General features: G+C 40.7%; 1 protein-coding gene across 6 annotated transcripts in view; it reads left to right on the forward strand.

Moving 5' to 3' along the window:
- Positions 1 to 17,905, forward strand: part of KIF13A (kinesin family member 13A) — a 234,457-nt gene that overhangs the window by 111,230 nt on the left and 105,322 nt on the right. The window lies entirely within an intron of this gene.

Raw genomic sequence — 17,905 nt, forward strand, 5'->3', positions numbered from 1 at the left:
AGTATTGTAATATTATCTTCAGAGACGTTCCAAGGATTTGAGATAATGGGGGATCCACCTGTGTGTCAGGGAACCACACCCATGTAGCAATAAATGGTAGCTGTTGTGATGATCACCTGAAGAAAAGGTTTCATTTTTCATGCCATTCCTTGCCACTAACTTTCAAGTCACCCCCTGCTTTGTTTGTATAAGCAAAGGACAGGTGCTATTGGTGGCCAGGGCACACTCAGGCCCTGTGTCCTAAGCCGTCAGTGATCATCTGAACTAAATTCTGTGTTTCTCCAAGAAATGCTGCCTCCTAGCCCCACTTGTTACTACTGGTGTTCTGTCCTTGCAGCATTGTTATCCTCGCTTGACCCAGCACAAGTGACTGTTGTTTTACTATTTATAATCATAGGTGAATCTCAGGCCTTCCTGGGAGTCAGTTGCAGTTGTCACAGTTCAAGAAGCATTTGGTTTAGTGGAAGAAGTTTTAGGTTCCTTCCCCTCTGATTGTGTCCCCCATTTTCTTAGCTATTTCATCTTTTTTAACATTGTTGTTTTAAATTGACAAGTAAATATTCTGTGTGTTTATGTACAACATGTTTTAAAATGTGTATATACTGTGGAATGGCAACCACTACATCCAGCTAATTAACATGCATTCCTCACATACTTAATGTGTTGAGAACACTGAAAATCTCCTTTGCCAGTTTTCAACATACATCGTTATTAACTATAGTCATGCTGTACAATAGATCTCTCAACCTGGATTTTTCTTCTTGATGAATGTTTTCTCCTTACAAGAGCATCAGCTGAATGACTTTCTCATCCAGTTAAAAACCAGCAAAAATGAAGAGAAGATATAGGTCTTAAAAGATTTGGAGGTTGGGCGGCGCCTGTGGCTAAGGAGTAGGGCACCGGTCCCATATGCCAGAGGTGGTAGGTTCAAACCTAGCCCTGGCCAAAAAAAAAAAAAAAGATTTGGAGGTGAAAGGAAGTTACTTGCTGACAGAGAACTTTTTATTGATGCCATATAAAGAAAATTAGTTGAGAAATTGATATGTAATTTTTTTTAAAGTTAATCTAGAACTAGCAAAATTCCTTTAGTTGCTCACATTGGGTGAATTAGCATTTCCGAACATCATTCCTGCAACTTCAACAAAGTATCTTATTAAAATGAGTAAGTAGTTTATGATGTTGGTTGTAATTAATTTGTCTTTGTATCACCCTTTGGGACTTTATCTAACAAATTCCATACTCTGGAACAATCTAATTGTTAGCACTATCTGTATTTTTGTGCTGATTCAAATCAGCAACAAAAGTAAAATATGTTCTACAGTTGCAGTGACAACGAGGGACAAATGCTGTGGCTGTACAAAGCCCAGTTTCTACCCTGTTCAGTTGATGATATTCAAGGTGCTGACCGATATATCTTCCTGAACTAGAGCTCTTCTCATGCAGTTCTCAGATACTTTCCAGGACTCTTCATTTATCTTTATCTTACCAGATAAAATCTATACTCCTTGGACTACATTTAAGGTCCTTTTTTATGCAGACCCATCCAACCCTCCCCACCCTGTGTCCTGGGACTCTGCACCACCATTCTCTGCCTCAGCCCAGGCTCTGCTGTTGGTCCCCCTCATAAAACCAGGGAAGCCTGAAAGTCTCAGAATAATTTTTAAGTATTTATGAAACCCTACTGTGTGCACAGCCCAGGAAAGCTCTGAGAAATCCCAAAATAAGTTAGCAAGGAAGAGACATGCATGCATATCAAACAACAGTTAGAGATAATATTTAAACTCTAATATTTAGAGTATTCGAGAAAAATCCAAGAAGAGACAAAAATCTGGAAAGGCTGAAATTGTCAGAAATAATTTCATTCAATGCAGATGATAAAATTCAATGGTGCAACTCAGGATTTCTATAGCTCTTTATACAAACAGTATATTCAGATATATTTAAAATAAGTGATTTTTAAACACAGGCTAATGTTTACTAAATTTTAGGTTGCCATGTTCCAGTGAGCCCTGAAGCAGGGTTCTCCTGACTCAGAGAGCATTGTCTGTATATAAAATTGTAGGTAAAATTTCTTATTCTTCAAATATCCCCATTATTGCACAAATACTGATACCCTTCTCGCTTAGAAAAAGCAAAATTCTTGCTTACTATTCTGCCAGGTTTTCATTTATTGTAATTAATCTGCCTAATAAATATGTAACTAGTATATTAGTTGATTGGCTTCCATACTAATTTGATTTCCTATCTCTTCATTAAAAAATAGCAGTTCTTTCTTAATTGTGAATAGAAACATTAAGATAGAAGCATTCATTATCTGGTGGGAAATAGGGGAAATGAAGAAGGGGAAGCACATATTTCCTGAAAACGACCTATTTGTCACACTGGATGAATAATGGCATCATTGATGCTGAATTGGGGCTCTCAAAGCTGCTCTCAAAACTGGAGGCTGATGGGGAGAGAAAGAGAGAGAGAGATGAGGGTAAGGATTGAGAGAGCAACGAGAAGCAGTGGCCCCGAGTTTCCTGTGGTGTGTTGTTACAATGTTGGATTCTCAATTGCCTTTGGCCATTTATTGGAAGTGCGCAGGCTTTCTGATTAGAAACACCTGGTTCTCTAGAAGGGCTAATGGCATTGCAGTGGGTTGTATGCAGTGGTCGTAGAAAGTGAGCTCTTAAGTCAGAATGGGTTCAGAGCCAGGCTCCACCACTTTGTATCTGTGCGAAGCCAGGTGCGTTACTGAATCTCCCTGTGCTTCTGTTTTCTCATGTGAGAAATAAGGGCAGTGATAGTTCTGATCTCACAGCATTGATCTGAGGACTAAATGACGTATCTATTTGTGTGAAGCACTTAACCCAGTACCTGGCGTGTCGGAAGCGCCAGCGTGGTGTGCATCCTCATCGCTGTCACCATGATCATCTCTTTACTGCAGTACTTGAGGCAGCATCCTCAGTATTTCAGAAAGAAAACTCATGTACTGGGGTTTACGAGACCTGGTTTTGCCACAAGCTGCTAGACTTTGGGCAAGATAACCTCTGTGAAAGGCGGAGATACAGCCTGGAATGATCTCAGATCCCCTCCGGCCCTCTTACAAAACATGAATCAGCCAATTATGCTGGCCATACAGCTGCTCAGTGGACTTGTCAGAGGCAAATCAAAGGCTTGTTTGTGAAGCCATTTGCACTGCACTGAATCGTGCTTTGAGGCATTTACATTTTAAATATATTATCTTTTCTTCCTATTACCTCTTGGCTAGGTAGTTGTAGTAATATTTGTCTGGCAGATAATTCTGATTATGAAGCAGAAACCCCTGTGCTAGGGATAAGGAAAAAACAAATAACCTTCAGAATTAGGCATCTAAAGCATGGTATTGCTACATAAATCCTTATGTTCCCCCAAACCTCATATGTACAGACAACATATTACATAGATTTATGTTGAAGATTATAAAGTTAGTATGTCATAGTCAATCTTGATAAACTTGAGTCTTTATAAATGTTTAATTCACTGCTGATTACAATTAAGGCATTCTCAGCCAGGCTCACTGGCTCATGCCTGTAATCCTAGCACTTTGGGAGGCTGAGGCAGGAGGATTGCTAGAGGCCAGGAATTCGAGACCAGTCTGAGCAAGAGTGAGACTACATCTCTATGAAAAATAGAAAATAATAGCTGGATGTCGTGATGCCGCCTGTAGTCACAGCTACTTGGGATGCTGAGGCAGGATAATCACTTGAGCCCAGGAGTTGAGGTTGCTATGAGTCATGATAACACTGCCATATTCTAGCTAGAGCAACAGAGACACTGTTTCAGAAAAGAAAAACAAAAACCATACTGATGAACTTGAGAGCAGTCTTTGTAAATGTTTAAATCACTGCTGATTGCAATTAAGGTATTTTTATTGATACAATGAATCAATACATTTATCACTTCCTAAAATGCGCCGTTACTAACAGTGACTGCCAGTAACCTTAGTTTTTATTTTCTTCCTAGTCCTCTGTAAATCAGTCTGGTAGTGGCATATTTAGGGGTCAGCATGGATTCTAAACGTTGACTTAGAAATTACATAACAGGTCTTGCCATATGGCATGTTGCTCAAATTTGCTGAAGCCATGTGTTTTCAGGCATTGTTAATACCCTGCAACTCAGGAGAAGTGTTGAAACCGAAGCATGGTGAGACTCAGTAATTCTCCTTCTGCTGGCATTGCTTTTTATACTGCAAGGGGACAGGTGAGCACCCCAGTCTATGGGCTAATGTAGCAGGCAGAGCAGCCATGTTTGACTCTCCCTGATGGAGGATTTTACATACATATGTGCTCAGAGATAGAAGCAGAACCAGAATGAGACAGAACATTTGTGCATCAAAATGTACATTCTAAAAGCCAGCAATAGCCAAAGTAGAATGAATATTTTAGCAAAGTTCCACAGTATTAATTTGTTCCAGCATATTGTATTGGTTCATTATGTTACTATTCAAGTGCTCTGTTTGAATGAAGGTCAGATTTCTAGCAGATAAAGGCACAAGCTCTGGAGACAGACTTATTGGACTCAAATCCTACCCCCTGCCACTTCCAAATGTGTTGACAGTACGTAATAATTACACTGCCTGAGGGAGGCTAAGGCAGGAGGATCACTTGAGTCCAGGAATTCACGGTTGCAGTGAGTTATGATGAGCCACTGTACTCTAGTGTGGGAAACACAGCTAATGAATAAATAAACAAATAAAAGAAAGTAGCATTTACTACAAATCTTGTGAGGTTCAAATGAGATTACATATATGAAGCACTCAGCAAGTGCCTTGCACAGAGGAAACACTTGATAACTGTTAGAAATTAAGTTTAGATGATAGACTTTTCCCTATAGTTATGAGGCACATTAATGGTTGGCTATTTGAACAGGTTGTTGGAGATTCATTATAAATACATGTGCCTTCTTAAAAGATATCTGTGAAAAAAATATAAATGTCGAATCCTCCTATGTTAAAAATAATGTTCTTTTATAAAATTCTTTTATAAATTGTCTCATCCATACCTGATTTGATATTTCGTTTAGTCACCTTTATCAAAGCATTAAACTTAATTTTCTTAGAACAGCAACGCTCTTTTTGAATTTTCTAACTAAATTGTGTAATTACGGAGAAGTACAACTGACATAACCAGTTTAGGAGCAGACACAACTGACCCTTTGTGAGAACATAACTCAGCTGGTGGGAGTCCAGAGAGGGGCCTACCAGCTGGGGTAATTAGCATGTGGGGGCCTGCGTGAGTGAAGTTCATAGGTGGAAGAGAGAATGTTGGTTAATCCAGAGAATTAGACAAGTGGAGGCCAATTAAAAATTTCTGTTGTAAAGATGTCCAAAATAAATGAGCTAAGCTAATCTTGTTCATTTTTTTAAAAGTGTGTGTGTATGCTTCTCTTTTTGTTCTCCCCTCTCCTCATATATATATATAATTTTTTTTTTTTTTTTGGCAGTTTTTGGCTGGGGCTGGGTTTGAACCCACTACCTCTGGCATATGGGGCCGGTGCACTACTCCTTTGAGCCACAGATCCGCCCTACTCCTCTATTTTTTATCCCACCAAACCCCACCTTCTTCCACACTTTTCTTGTTTTTTGTCTCCATCTGTTTGTTAGAGATTTTGCTGACACCCAGAAACATACAACTTAAGTGTATTTAGATGGGTGGGCAATAATTAACAACAGACAGTGTAGTCCTGAGCTTTACCTCGAGCACTGTGCTAATCCCTTTCTATGTGATAGATAATGAAGTTGTCAGAGCACCCAGTCAGGTCAAAACTATTAGTGTCACCATTTTTCAGATGAGAACTGAGGTTCAGAGAGTCCCTGCTTCCTCTGAGAGAGCTGGAAGCATTGGTAAATGTGGACGTCAATTAATGACAATTACGGATGCTGGTGGAGATTTTACAGATTCTACTCCAGTTCCCAGCACCCCTCTCTTCTCTGTCATCTGGAAGGAGGAGAGGCTGTGTTCAGGGATTCATACCAGAATGCCTGGCTTGGCATCTAGCCAGGAGTACTGCTAGCAGCATCCTCCCTCCCACCAGAAGTTCTCTAGAATCCTTGTGTTTAGTTGGGCCTTGTTTCAACCTCCCCTCAAGTTTTGTAAATATCGTACACCCCACATTCCAGAAGAGATGTTGAGTAGGTCTGCTTTAGTATCAGAGAGACACAACCTTCACCACCCTCATAGCAGATAGAAATGAAGGTTTACTTCATGAGAGTTGTTTAATGTGTGAACGCCCTCCTGAATGACTCCCTGTGCATTCTCTGGGAACCAGGCTTCCCAGGTGAGGTGGCTCTCTTTTCTTCCTTTGTTCTCGGCACCAGTGCCAAGGGCAGCAGTTACTTGACCCCTCCTTGGTGAGTCAGCCACTTTACCCAGAAACAAAAAAAGAACGAGCTCATGACTAGCCCCAGTACTGGTGCCGGTGGAAACATCCTTCTCAGTGAGTCATCCCACCCCATGCTGCCAGCAAGACTTCCAAGGACTGCAATGCTGATAGCTCTTGGCTGCCTCAGTGGAAATTGGCCCTGTGGTCTCCCTTTACCCTCGTGGCCCAGTTTCTCGGCATCCTTTTACCAGGCCCTTAATAGCAAACTTCTCTATACCTTGTTTCCTCGAAAATAAGACATCCTCCGAAAATAAGACCTACTTACAGGAAAGATAAGACGTCCCCTGAAAATAAGACCTAACGCATCTTTGGGAGCACACCTTAAAATAAGACACTGTCTTATTTTTGGGGAAACAGGGTAGTTAATTAAAACTTAAATCTGCCATCACCAAATCAAGCCTTAAAGCCTCAGTTCCTTTATCTGAACTCTGTAGTTTTTAATCATTTAACTTAAACCAGGTTTGAAGTCACCACATACGAGAATTTCAGGTTTTTGAGAAAGGGATTTACTTAAACCTTGTCTGTTTTAGGCATTCTTCACCCCTTCTGGTATGTGGGAAGAACCTGTCTGGTCTTGCACCGTCCAGGTGCTCTGATTGGAGCTGTGCCACCTGCCAAGTCAAGAGTCATCAAAATCACCGTGGCTGGCAGCCCTGTTCATAAGTGAGCAGGCAGGCCCAGGAATTCCAGGTCACAAATAGGGATCTCAGCCCTTTTCCCCCCTGACTCAAACTCCAAAGAGAAAAGAGGGAAAAGAAAGAAAACTGGGGACTCTGTTTAAACTGTTAAAATTATTGATTATGGGGCGGTGCCGGTGGCTCAGTGAGTAGGGCGCCGGCCCCATAGACCAAGGGTGGCAAGTTCAAACTCGGCCCCAGCCAAACTGCAACAAAGAATGGCCAGGCGTTGTGGCAGGCGCCTGTAGACCCAGCTACTCAGGAGGCTGAGGCAAGAGAATCACCTAAACCCAAGAGCTGGAGGTTGCTGTGACGCCACAGCACTCTACCGAGGGCGACAAAGTGAGACTCTGTCTCTAAAAGAAAAAAAAAATTACTGATTATGTTCAAATCTTGGATACTCTTTTATAGTTATAGTTTTTTTGGATAAATAAAGAATATTCTGTGCATTGCGTGTCAGGTCTAGCCTGTGATCAGCATGCTTCATGTTTTGTTCAGCCCCGGTCTGTATGTGTGTCTGCCTTGTTTATTGTAGATTACCAGCAAGACAGGGGTTATGCCTCCTATTCCATTCTCCCATTTTCTAGAACATAGCCCACGGTGACTATTTCACCTTGTGCCTCTTTAGCCATCAAATGGTGAGCATATGAATGATAGGTACATTTTCCCTTCCATCCTTGGCTTCTCTTCTTTTGTGCTTTACAATCAGGGCCTTGCCATAGTGAGAGAATGGCCTTGGTTACCCAGCTCCCAGAATGCTCATAGTCTGTTGCTGCTGTTCCCAGTAGGGACAGATGATGCACAACTGTGGTGACCCAAGGATGTTAGCTTTTCAAAGATTTGTATCAGATGTGACTCAGTGTCGGGTGACTCAGGTCTCTGACTTTGCTTGCAGAAATTCCATACAGGAGCTCTGTTTATTATTCTGACATTGTATTATGAGTTGCTCTGGGCATGTCTGTGTTTTAAGACTTGTCTACATGGTTATAGAAGGTCTAATCATAAACCCCAAAGGAAACATCATGGTCATGGTTATTAACAAGTGAGGTCAGGCTTGCCCTAGGGATTCACCACACCAGGCATGTGGAGCTGATATCTGCAGAGTGGCTGCCTCCTCTCTGGCACTGGTCCTGCTGAAAAGCCACAGGTTTGACAGTGTTGTGATTTAGCTCAGTTTGTCCGGAGTAGAAACAAATACACGTAGGTCCTCTTGCTTCCCACAGGGCTTGTGAATTCTGTTTCCTGGGCTGGGATGCCTTCCCTTAGATAATCAACACTTCTTTCTACTTGAGTGCAAACTGTACTTCGGGAAGCATTTAGGGTGGAGATAGTGCATCCTTTATGGGATCCGCCCATGCACTGTTTGAATTCCCTGATTCCCACCACCCAGCATAAACAGCTCCTTTTTTTTTATTTTGTGAACTGAGTTCAAAAGCAGTTGGCAAATCATTTTTTCCTTTGCTGAGAAAGGGGACTTTTGTATTTAAAAAATAAAAGTGAACAAAGCAAAAAAAACCCAAAAAAAGCAAATCAAAAAAACCTTCCAGTCTTTTGAATAAACCAGACTTTCCTTAGGAAATCCTATGAGGCTTCTTGATATTTCGTATTTTCTGTCACTGAGTGCAGTGTAGCCATCCTTTGTGTTCTGTGGAGAGCAGACTATTAAAGAGGACAAAGAGTGACTTGTAAAGAGTCTATAGTGCCTTTTAAGGCTTTGGTTGACAGTTTGGCCTTTTTTGTAGTTGTTCTGACAGTCACCAAACCAAAGAATTGGTTAAGTATAACTCCCAGCCAGGGGTTCACACAGTTGAAAAGGCATCAGAATGACAAAATAAGGGAAACTCTGTAGGACTTGTCTCACTCACAATTTTCTTGGTATGATATATATTTTTTCCTGTACTGTTCTATCTTAATGTTAAAAAAAAAAAAGAAAATATTTTTCCTATACTGAACAATATGGGTTAGCGTACCTTGTCCCAAATAATGATACTCTTTCTTATTATCTACACACACATGCACACGCGTGTTCGCACACACACACTATCCTTTCTGCCTGCTCATTTCCCAGTTTATTTGTGAGAGTCACCACCATTATATTTGGTCAGCATTACTTTAAGAGTGGGACTTCCAAGGAAGCTAGAATAACAGCAATGAATGATTCCTTTCAAAAATATTTCTGAGAATAGGTATCTTCTTTTTTATCTTTGACTTGGATTGCCTTACAGGGTTGTTGCAAAGATAGAGAAACTGTATGAAGCCAAAATAGATAATGACTTGCACTAAAATTATGTGCATAGTTGATTAAAGATTTAAGGGATGACAATAGATAATAACTAAAATACATTCTAGACTTTTATTGGCCAGGGACTGTGATGAGTGCTTTAGCTGTACACAGTATTAGCTTATTAAATTGATATAGGCTGTGGTTGATTTTTACCTGCAAGCACCACTGATTGATTTGGAGATTAAACTGGGTGTGCAAAAATACTTCACAGGGCTGGGGAGAGAGAAAGAATTTCAAAGACTTACATCCTCCTTCATCAGCAAGAGACAGAGAATCTGTCCACACACATAGCTCACCACTGCTACAGCTGGCAGACACCTAGCAGCTGTAAGGAAACCTTTGCACTAACCAAGGCATCCATCTGGACAGTAGACTGGCATCAAAACACCCACAAGCAAAGCCAGAGGTTTTCACTCAACATATGCTGCAGATACACCCTTGCGGGGGCAGGGAAAGAAATCTTCTCAATGGGCAGCGCCTGTGGCTCAACGAAGTAGGGCGCCAGCCCCATATGCCAGAGGTGGCAGGTTCAAACCCAGCCCCAGCCAAAAAACTGCAAAAATAAATAAATAAATAAATAAATAAATAAATAAATAAAAGAAGTCTTCTCTAAGGAAAAGAAAACCCAAAATAAGATGCGACAGCTGCTTCAGATGAGAGGAAATCCATGCAAGAACTCTGAAAGTATGAAAAATCAGAGTGAAAGGATACCCCCAAAGAGGCCCACCAGCTCCCTATCAATGAAGACCAAACAAAATGAAAATACTGAAATGACAGATAAACAATTACAAATATGGATTTTAAGGAAGCTCAGTTAAATCCAAGAGAAAATCAAAAGCCAACTTAAAAAACAAACAAACAAAAAATAGAAAAACAATTCAGGAAATGAATGGAAAATATTTGTATATTGAAATAGATGGACATACTGAAAAAGAATAGTTGATGGGGCACAGTGCTCACACCTATAATCCTGGCACTCTGGGAGGCCAGGGTGGGAGGATTGCTTGAGCTTAGGAGTTTGAGACTAGCCTAAGCAAAAGTGGGACCCCATCTCTACTAAAAATGGAAGGATTAGCCAGACATTATTGTAGGCACCTGTACTACCAGCTACTTGGGAGGGTGAAGCAGGAGGATCGCTTGAACCCAGGAGTTTGAGGTTGCCATGAACTAGGTTGATGCCATGGATCTCTGGTTTGGCCAATGGAATGAGATGCTTTCTCCAAAAAAGATAAAAGGAAAAAAACAAAACAAATAGAACTTGGGTGGGGATTAAAGATGGCAGCCGAGTAACAGCTTCCCTACAACTGGGCACGGTGAGTCTGGGGAGATAAGACTCCAGACATCTCTGGCTGGTGGGATCTACTTATAATCATCCCTTTGAGGATACAGGGAGTCAGCAAGGGACTTCTGGACCCAAAGAGGAGGACAAAAACAGTGGGAAACTGGCAAGTGGTTGCGTGTGTTCGATCGACGTAATCACGCCGACAACCATAAGTACAAGCAGCAGTGAGACTGCAAACCGGAAAGGCCTTACCTGTGAACTGTTTCGGTGTTTCTGGACTTGGCACTCAGTTGAACTGCCTTGGGGAGAGCTTGAGCAGGAGTGTGGAGAACTTTGGGCATTGTCTGGGGCCCCAGACAGAGTCACTGAGCTGGGCTGCAGGGATCCATTGTGTGAGAGATCTGCCCTGGCAAGCTCCGCCCTCAGGGTCCCAGAGCAAAGATCGGGCGGGACCTAGTAACCTATTGACTGAGCAGCCTAAAGGCGGAGACAGAGCTGCCTTACAGCCTTAACCCTTACGGGCAGAGTGAGACGATTTTGGCACACTAGAGGCTCGGGCTATTGCCCTGGGTAGAGTGCCATGACATCACAGCTCATAGCAACCTCAAATTCCTGGGCTTGGCACTGCCCGGACCTCCATAAGATCTGTTCTGTGACCCTGCACCAACCGGGCCTCTGCACGCCCTGACCAGGAACTGCGGGAGCCGTGCAACCCTGCATCCTCCCTCCTGTGTCCTCCCAGCCTCCACACTGGCCCACTCATCTGGCCAGGGATACTGGTAGCCGCGTGCCCTCTGGAGCCCTCCCTGCCTCTGCACAGAGCCCTTCTCCTGGCCAGAGACTGCTGGAGCCTTGGGCTCTCTGTGCCAAAGTCACTAGGAGACAGGCACTCCCAGAACCATGCACACCACCTCCCACCCTGTTGCCGGGTCCGGGTGTGTCACACGCCAGAGCTGCTTCCACAACCAGAACTCCCTAGCTGGAGCAGCCCCAGAGGAACTAGACAGGGTCACTACCTACAAAGATCAAGCAACAATAGAGTGATCCCGCTGGGGTCTAATATTGGAGCGACACCTCCCCAACTCTGAGGATGGCCAGAGGCAACAGTGAAAAATAATCATGAGGCAAAATCAACAGAAAAACTCTGGCAATCTGAATAATCAGAGTAGATCAACTCCCCCAAGGATCAATGGGGCAGACACAGCACAAGATCCCATGTACAAACAGATATCTCAGATGTCAGAAATTGAATTCAGAATCTTAATAGCAAATAAGATTGAATTAGAACTCCAGGCAGTAACCCAAAAGATATCTAAAGAATTCAACAAATTCAAAGACCAAATGACCAAAGATTTTGACACATTGAGACAAGAAGTTGCAGCCCTCAAAGATCTGAGAAACACAGTAGAATCCCTCAATAACACAATGAAGCAAGCAGAAGAAAGGATTTCTGACATTGAAGACAAAGTTTTTGAATGCTCCCAAACACTCAAAGAGGATGAGAAATGGAGGGCAAAAACAGATCACCCTCTCAGAGAGCTCTGGGATAATTCGAAGAAAACCAATATTCGTCTTATAGGGATCCCCAAAAGTGAAGAAGTGGCTTCACAAGGCACAGAGGCTCTTCTCCATGAGATGATGAAAGAGAACTTTCCAGACATGCCAAGAGATTCTGAAATTCAGATAGCAGACAGTTTCAGAACTCCAGCATGACTCAACCCGAATAAGACATCCCCCAGACACATCATAATCAATTTCACTAAAGTTAATATGAAGGAGAAAATTCTGAAAGCTGCCAGATGAAAGAAAACCATTACCTACATGAGGAAGAATATTAGAATAACTGCAGATCTCTCTGCTGAAAGCTTTCAAGCTAGAAGAGGGTGGTCATTGACTTTTAATCTCCTAAAGCAAAATAACTTTCAACCCAGGACCCTATACCCAGCTAAACTGAGTTTCATTTATGACGGAGAAATTAAATACTTCAATGACATTCACATGTTGAAGAAATTTGCCATAACTAAACCAGCTCTCCAGGATATTTCAGACCTATCCTCCATAAACACCAGCGTAATCCTCCACCACAAAAGTAAACTTACCCAGAAAATTTTGATCAAATTCCAACTTCCACAGTCGCAAAAGGATTAAAATGTCCACTGGACTCTCAAAAGGCTTATCAATATTCTCAATTAATGTGAATGGTTTTAACTGTCCTCTAAAGAGGCACAGGTTGGCTGACTGCATACAAAAACTCAAGCCAGATATCTGCTGCATACAAGAATCGCATCTTACATTAAAAGACAAATATAGACTCAAGGTAAAGGGATGGTCATCTATATTCCAGGCAAATGGAAAGCAGAAAAAGCAGGCATTGCAGTCCTGTTCGCAGACGCAATAGGCATTAAACCAACCAAAATAATTAAGGATAAGGACGGACACTTCATATTTGTTAAAGGTAATACTCAATATGATGAGATCTCTATTATTAATATTTATGCACCCGACCACAACGCACCTCAATTTATAAGAGAAACTCTAACAGACATGAGCAACTTGATTTCCTCCAGTTCCATAGTAGTTGGAGATTTTAACACCCCTTTAGCAGTGCTGGATACATCCTCCAAGAAGAAGCTAAGCAAAGAAATTTTAGATTTAAACTCAACCATTCAACATCTGGATATAACAGACATCTACAGCACATTTCATCCCAACAAAACTGAATACACATTCTTCTCATCAGCCCACGGAACATACTCCAAAATCGACCACATCCTAGGCCACAAATCTAACCTCAGCAAATTTTAAAAAATAGAAATTATTCCTTGTATCCTCTCAGACCATCATGGAATAAAAGTTGAACTCAATAACAACAGGAACCTGCATACCCATACAAAAACATGGAAGCTAAACAACCTTATGCTGAAGGATAGATGGGTTATAAACAAGATTAAGAAGGAAATCACCAAATTTTTGGAGCAAAACAACAATCAAGACACGAATTATCAGAACCTCTGGGATACTGCAAAGGCAGTTCTAAGAGGGAAATTTATAGCACTGCAAGCCTTCCTCAAGAAAACGGAAAGAGACGAAGTTATTAACTTAATGGGACATCTCAAGCAACTGGAGAAGGAAGAACACTTCAACCCCAAACCCAGTAGAAGAAAAGAAATAACCAAAATCAGAGCACAACTAAATGAAATTGAAAACAAAAGAATTATACAACAGATCAATAAATCCAAAAGTTGGTTTTTTGAAAAGCTCAATAAAATAGATAAACCTTTGGCCAACCTAACCAGGAAAAAAAGAGTAAAATCTCTAATTTCATCAATCAGAAATGGTAAAGATGAAATGATAACAGACCCCTCAGTAATTCAAAAAATCCTTAACGAATACTACAAGAAACTCTACTCTCAGAAATATGAAAATCTGAAAGAAATCGACCAATTCCTGGAAGTATGCCACCTACCAAGACTTAGTCAGAATGAAGTGGAAATGTTGAACAGGCCTATATCAAGTTCTGAAATAGCATCAACTATACAAAATCTCCCTACAAAGAAAAGCCCAGGACCAGGTGGCTTTACGTCAGAATTCTACCAAACCTTTAAAGAAAAACTAGTACCTATACTACTAAAGCTCTTCTAAAATATAGAAAAAGAAGGAATGCTACCCAACACATTCTGTGAAGCAAACATCACCTTGATCCCCAAACCAGGGAAAGACCCAACAAGAAAAGAAAATTATAGACCAATATCACTAATGAATATTGATGCTAAAATAGTCAATAAGATCCTAACAAACAGAATCCAACAACACATCAAAAAAATTATACACCATGACCAAGTCGGATTTATCCCAGGGTCTCAAGGCTGGTTCAATATACGTAAATGTATAAATGTAATTCAACACATAAACAAACTAAAAAATAAGGACCATATGATTCTTTCAATTGATGCAGAAAAAGCTTTTGATAAAATCCAGCATCTCTTCATGATCAGAACACTTAAGAAAATTGGTATAGAAGGGACATTTCTTAAACTAATAGAGGCCATCTACAGCAAACCCATAGCCAATATCATATTGAATGGAATTAAATTGAAATCATTTCCACTTAGATCAGGAACCAGGCAAGGTTGCCCATTGTCTCCATTGCTCTTTAACATTGTAATGGAAGTTTTAGCCATTGCAATTAGGGAAGAAAAGGTGATCAAGGGTATCCACATAGGGTTAGAAGAGATCAAACTTTCACTCTTCGCAAATGATATGATCGTATATCTGGAAAACACTAGAGATTCTACTACAAAACTTTTAGAAGTGATCAAGGAATACAATGTCTTAGGCTACAAAATCAACACCCATAAATCTGTAGCCTTTATATATACCAACAATAACCAAGCTGAAAAAACAGTCAAGGACTCCATTCCTTTCACGGTAGTGCCAAAGAAGATGAAATATTTGGGAGCATACTTAACAAAGGATGCAAAAGATCTCTACAAAGAGAACTATGAAACTTTAAGAAAAGAAATAGTTGAAGATGTTAACAAATGGAAAAACATACCATGCTCATGGCTGGGAAGAATACATTGTTAAAATGTCCATACCACCCAAAGCAATATATAATTTTAATGTAATTCCTATTAAAGCTCCATTGTCATATTTTAAAGATCTTGAAAAAAGAATACTTCGTTTTATATGGAATCAGAAAAAAACTCGAATAGCCAAAACATTACTCAGCAATACAAACAAAGCAGGAGGAATCATGCTACCAGACCTGAGACTGTACTAAAAATTGATAGTGATCAAAACAGCATGGTACTGGCACAAAAGCAGAGAAGTACATGTCTGGAACAGAATAGAGAACCAAGAGATGGATCCAGCTACTTACCGTTATTTGATCTTTGACAAGCCAATTAAAAACATTCAGTGGGGAAAAGATTCCCTATTTAACAAATGGTGCTGGGTAAACTGGCTGGCAACCTGTAGAAGATTGAAACTGGACCCACACCTTTCACCATTAACTAAGATAGACTCTCACTGGATAAAATATTTAAACTTAAGACATGAAACTATAAAAATACTTGAAGAAAGTGCAGGGAAAACTCTTGAAGGAATCGGCCTGGGTGAATATTTTATGAGGAGGACTCCCCAGGCAATTGAAACAGTATCAAAAATACACTACTGGGACCTGACCAAACTAAAAAGCTTCTGCACAGCCAAGAACATAGTAAGTAAAGCAAGCAGACAGCCCTCAGAATGGGAGAAAATATTTGCAGGTTATACCTCGGATAAAGGTCTAATAACCAGAATCTATAGAGAACTCAAACGTATTAGCAAGAAAAGAACACGTGACCCCATCTCAGGGTGGGCAAGGGACTTGAAGAGAAACTTCTTTAAAGAGGACAGACACACAATCTACAAACACATTAAAAAAACTCATCATCCTTAATTATCAGAGAAATGCAAATCAAAACTACTTTGAGATATCACCTAACCCCAGTAAGAGTAGCCCACATAACAAAATCCCAAAACCAGAGATGTTGGCGTGGATGTGGAGAAAAGGGCACACTTCTACACTGCTGTTGGGAATGCACACTAATACGTTCCTTCTGGACGGATGTTTGGAGAATACTTAGAGACCTAAAAATAGACCTGCCATACTATCCTATAATTCCTTTACTAGGTTTATACCCAGAAGACCAAAAGTCACAATATAACAAAGACATCTGTACCAGAATGTTTATTGCAGCCCAACTCATAATTGCTAAGTCATGGAAGAAGCCCAAGTGTCCATCGACCCACAAATGGCCTAGCAAATTGTGGTACATGTGTACCATGGAATATTATGCAGCCTTAAAGAAAGATGGAGACTTTACCTCTTTCACGTTTATGTGGATGGAGCTGGAACATAGTCTTCTTAGCAAAGTTATCTCAGGAATGGATGAAAAAGTATCCAATGTACTCAGCTCTTCTATGAAGCTAAATTATAGCTTTCACATGAAAGCTATAACCCAACTATATCACAAGACTATGGGGAAAGGGCCAAGGAAGGGGAAAAGATGGGGGGAGGTTTTGGTGGAGGTTAGGTAATGGAGTGGGGCCACATCTATGGTGCATCTTAGAATGGGTTTAGGCGAAACTTACTAAATGCAGAATACAAATGCCTACATACAGTAACTAAGAAAATGCCATGAAGGCTACATTGAACAGTTTGATGAGAATATTTCAGATTGTCTATGAAACCCGCACATTGTACCCCTTGATTGCACTAATGTACACAGCTATGATTTAACAATAAAAGTAAATTAATTAAAAAAAAACAAAACAAATAGAACTTATGGAAATGAAATATTCTTTTAAGAAAATATAAAAAACTGGAAATCTTTAAGAATAGACTAAATCAGGCAAAAGAATTTCACAACTTGAATACAACGCTTTGTAGTTAACTTGGTCAAAAGTAAAGAACTGGTCTTTCTCACCTCTTCTAAGAAAGAAGGAAAAGAAAAAGAAGTAAAGAATTTTTTTAGAGACAGAATCTCGCTTTGTTGCCCTCAGTAGGGTGCTGTGGCGTCACAGCTTACAGCAACCTCCAAATCCTGGCTTAGGCAATTCTCTTGCCTCAGCCTCCTGAGTAGCTGGGACTACTGGCACCCGGCTATTTTTTGTTGCAGTTTGGCCAGGGCCAGGTTCAAACTCGCCACCCTCTGCATATAGGGCCGGCACCCTACCCACTGAGCCACAGCACTGCCCCAGAAGAATGAAGAATTAAGAGGAACAAACAAAGCCTACAAGAAACAGAATTTGCACAACATCGTGCAGCTGGTAAGGAATAAATAGAGCTTAAGTTTGAAAATAAAATTGTAAAAAACAAAAAAGCTAGAAGAAAGAATTCGTGAATTCTATATAATTTGGGTGATGGAAAGGGATTTTAGAAAAATAACCTATATCATAGGCAAAAATCATAAAGGACAAGAGAAAGTATTTGAATATGAAATTCCAAAAAAAAAATTTTTTTTTCTTTTTTTTGAGATAGAGCCTCAAGCTGTCGCCTGAGTAGCTGGGACTTATAGGCGCCTGCCACAACGCCCAGCTAGTTTTTGGTTATAGTTGTCGTTGTTGTGGCAGGCCTGGGCTGGATTCCAACCCACCAGCTCTGGTGTATGTGGCTGGCGCATTAGCTGGTTGAGCTACAGGCGCCAAGCCTGAATTCCAAAATTTTTTATGTGACAAATAACAACTTAAGACTGAAAGGGAAAGCTCGGT

Source organism: Nycticebus coucang, chromosome 9 (genome assembly GCF_027406575.1).
Source record: "Nycticebus coucang isolate mNycCou1 chromosome 9, mNycCou1.pri, whole genome shotgun sequence".
Classification (NCBI taxonomy): Eukaryota; Metazoa; Chordata; class Mammalia; order Primates; family Lorisidae; genus Nycticebus; species Nycticebus coucang.